The sequence below is a fragment of the Pinus tabuliformis genome, chromosome 7, assembly GCF_031772625.1.
Source record: "Pinus tabuliformis cultivar Carrire ecotype Pingquan chromosome 7, CPIR1, whole genome shotgun sequence".
In the NCBI taxonomy this organism is placed as follows: domain Eukaryota; kingdom Viridiplantae; phylum Streptophyta; class Pinopsida; order Pinales; family Pinaceae; genus Pinus; species Pinus tabuliformis.
Window position 1 is genome coordinate 476,362,049 of NC_142293.1, and position 4,238 is coordinate 476,366,286.

At 31.6% G+C, this 4,238-nt stretch overlaps 1 long non-coding RNA gene across 1 annotated transcript; it reads right to left on the minus strand.

Moving 5' to 3' along the window:
- Window positions 1-951: 951 nt before the first annotated feature.
- On the minus strand, window positions 952-3,136 carry LOC149248030 (uncharacterized). The gene is made up of 3 exons (XR_016265706.1): window positions 2,979-3,136; window positions 2,572-2,693; window positions 952-1,070 (listed from the first exon to the last, which is right to left on the minus strand). It is a non-coding gene; the product is annotated as an uncharacterized LOC149248030 (long non-coding RNA).
- Between the last annotated feature and the right edge of the window lie 1,102 nt (window positions 3,137-4,238).

Consider the following 4,238-nt stretch of genomic DNA (forward strand, 5'->3'; position numbering starts at 1 on the left):
TGTGCATTACTCATAGTACGGTTTGTTTGATATCATAATCTAATGCTCAGGTGACAATTCCATGAATCCAGTAAAGTACTTGAATATAGGTTCTGGGTGCCTACGTTACCTCGCCTTGCAGATCCTTGTTTACAGGATTAGTGAGGATAACATCTTCAGGGTACGCTAACTGCTGACTCCTGCTGGGCAAGCGATCATCGGGCAGTGGCATGATCCTCTGTCTATTATCTGAAATGGCCATATAATGGAACCCGCAATGGAAAACACCCGGTGAATTTCAAATACACTCCATAAATCCTGTCCTCTGCAATGTTAGATTCGCTCAAATCTGACTCTTCACTTCTTTCTGAACTTATATTGATGGTATACTATCAAGAATATTTTGGAATTTGAAAGTCTCCAAAGAAGAAAAATAACCCTTCTGCTCATAGATTCCCAAATATTTCTAAAATCTACTATCCACATTAAAAATACCTAAACTTTTTTTCCAAAATCTACCATACATATAAAAGAATACCTATTTATTTTCCAAAATCTACTATACATAAAAAAAAACCTAAATCTACTATCGAGACTAAGAATGCTCGTTCAAATCCATTACCTGTCCTTGCGTAGTTTGAATGCAATACGAGTTTCGCTGAGATCGAAATCGGGCCATCCTGCAGGGCGCTCGTAAATGGCGTAGGTGTAGAAACCCGAACAACCCCGAAGCAGAATAAACCTGCAATACAGCTCATTCATATTAATATTTCTGCCCTAAAACTAGCAGAGAAAATGGAAGAAACGCCCAGATCAAGCATGAATACCTTTTGTCTATGTTCAGAGGAACCAAGGAGCCCTTGAGAGAAGGATCCCATGTCCTAGTGAAGGAAAATATCGCCTGGTTTTCATCGGCTTGTAGCACAGTAAACCCGGTACCCTTAATCCTGTAAACATTTTTTTTTTGTATGTTAAAGTTTGAAGTACAGATGGCCTTATGAAAACTTAAGACGGTAAATGATCTCTGTAAGATTTCTCACACGTCAAAGATACCAGGTCCTCCTGGTTGGTTCCAGACAAGATCCCAATACCTGCACTACATCCATCCATCAGTAATAATATTATCATCTCATACTTTCATTCAATGTGTATTTCCATTGCTTTCTTTGTCCCAAGGAGTGAGGTGTTCTTTTTTTTCAACGGAAATTGTGGTTAGAGCCTGCTCTTATGCATATATAGTGAAGTGTTTTACAATTTGGATTTTTACGAATGTAAAGACATATGGTATTATTATTATTTTTTAATTCAAAATATTAAAAATATAACTTTTTTTTTAATTAAAAATTTAAATGATTAATTTTTATATTTAATATAATTATGATAATGGTTAATTAAATGTTAATTTAATGAATGATAAAAGGTTTAATATAAATTTATTTAATGAAATCAAGTTGTTAAATATTTAGATAATTTTATATTATTATATTTTAAATTTAATTATATGGAATGAAAAACATAATTATATATCTATATATATATATAATATATGAGAATTTTGAAGGGTTGAATTTGTAAAGATTTAATGTTTTATATTTTTTAATTATTTATATTTTAAAAATGACTTTTTTTTTTTATTATTCACACTACACTATTCTTAATGTCATTAAATTTTATAGATTATTTTAAAGGTTAATTGCATAAAATCATTAAGTTATAGTCATATTTATGAGTATTAGTTTTAAGTGATAAAATCTCTCATAATTTCTGTTACTAAATTACATAGTATCAATCATCAACGTGTTATGCAATGAGTGATATGTGGACTATTTGAAATCATGAAAAGTTTGGTAGATTAATACTCATGCATGTAACCATAGTTTAATGACTTATTCTACTTAGTTAATTCTAAAAATAGTATTTAATAAGTTGCATCATGAAAAATCCTAAATGAAATGAAAAGGTTGAAGGTAACTCTAACTGAATAGTTGCTAAGGTTTTGCAAATGGGGTAGCAAGCTAAGTAGACTTGATTGTGAGGCACTTAAGTACACTTGAACTAAAAAAGTCTTAGGATGATTATACCCCAAAAAGTCCTAATTACTAATATGGTCATAATTTAATAATTTACTCTATGCCATGCTGCTGAACTTATACTATCACAGATTTCAGAAATATCTCCGGATCCAACGAACAACAGCTAGATCAAACAATGAACCTGGCTGCTATATTCTTGAAATCTGCAAATGGCATAAGGATGCTCATGCTTAGATTTTATAAATTTTGATATGATGAAATGAAGAAAGAATGAGGACCATAACCATAGATAAAACCTTCCTCACTGAAAATACAAATATAAACTAATACAAAATAACAACATCTTCCAATTAAAAAAATTATTCTTCCATTCAACATTAAAACTAACATAATCTTAATAAAAAAATGATACATGTTACCATAAAACTAAAATTTAATAAAAAAATGATACATGTTACCATAAAACTAAAATATAACAATAAAAACGGAGATGTTACCATAAAACTAAACTATAACCATAAAAACAAGAAATCATAATATTGTTGTATAATTGGCATACCCTCTATTGTCTTCCTGGTTGAGAATTTCTAACATATTATCCAGTCCACCATATTCAATCCCGGTTACAATTCCCTCCGGTTTAGACAAAGTAACCTTCAGAATACCGTTGTCCATTACAACCTGTGCGACATAAATATTTCTTTTATCAGTGAGGGCCACTCTAAAAAGCAAATAACTATCTTGGGAGATGCTACTTCCACAGTCTAACTTTCTGTAAACTTCTGGTCATTATTCTAAAAATCGGTTATACATCAGTAATATAGAACCATTTCAATTTGTGATCATAAGCAAACGTTCATCTCAGAAGTTCAAAGATCCCTCTTTTCTCAGCTATATATATATACATATAATATAATAAAAAACAGTGCTCCAGAATTTGAACTTTGTGTATGAAGAGAGGCATACATGAAGGTCTCCAATTTCCAACTGCACACCAATTTCCGCCATTGCAGACATGGATTCTGTTTGCTGCACCTACGCCACACATAATGAGTCAAGAATACAATCATTATACACTATGTTCTACATTTATATTGAGTGCCCAATACCGTAAATTCAATGAATGCAACTCCTGATCAATCTGTTGAGACTGAAGTACAGAACATATCATGCAATTCTCTAAAAGCAGTATTTCCAGACAAGAAGCATCATCAAACTAAATCCAATAAATAGTTCATATTGCAAAGATAATTCAAGTCATACTTGACAACAACCACCAATGCGTTTATCAATGGCTTCCACATCATCAGATGAGGACTGTGTCTAGGGTTTTATAAAGGAGTTGTCTATAATGTGACTTTTTGGAGATTTAGTTGATTGAATTCGCGGAAGAAATTGAGGTTAAATCTTGATTTGTTGCAGTTAAAATTGTTAACTGCATATTTGGATTCAGCACCCTGAAAAACCTCTGGGACGCTTTCATTGTGCAGAAACTAGCTATCAAATTTGCGATTCCAATAAATTCCTACAGCATTTTGACCGGAAAAACCGCTAAAAAAACTTTCAAAAAATCGCGTTATAGACAACTGCTTTTATAACAGCAGAAACCAGGCCCATCATCCACTGTCGGCAGCCGTCCTCCTTTCTGTGCACGTAAAGTGCCCTCTATCATCATGACCATCGTCACTTCAGGCAGCGTTGGCTTTCACGCAAAGCTACCCATTGTCCAACAAATATCATTAATTCATGGAAGGTTCTTAGCTTAACAAACTTGTCAATTCTTAATCAGGTTATATCCATTAATGTTACAGAAGACTCTTGTGGACACACCAACAAACTAAAATATGTTCCTTCGCATACTATAAATTCATAACGTAGTCATACACAATAATTCTTTTTATTCGGTGAAGTTCAAATTTTTAACATGGTGAGCTTCTTAAATATTTAAAATAATAAATTTAACAATTCAAGCCCAAAATTTTTAGTATCATTAAAAAAACATTTTTCTATATAACTATAACAACCCACTTTTCCTTTAATATTACAAATTCTCAGAAATATACACTATTACCTTGACCTAAGCTCTATAAGCTATGAGACTTCAAGATGGTTCCCTAAGATGACATTATAAAGAAAAACAATAAATAAATCATAGTCATTAAAAATAATTATTAATATTAAATAGTAACTTATTTTTATTTTTGCTGATTAATATATATGAGTTTT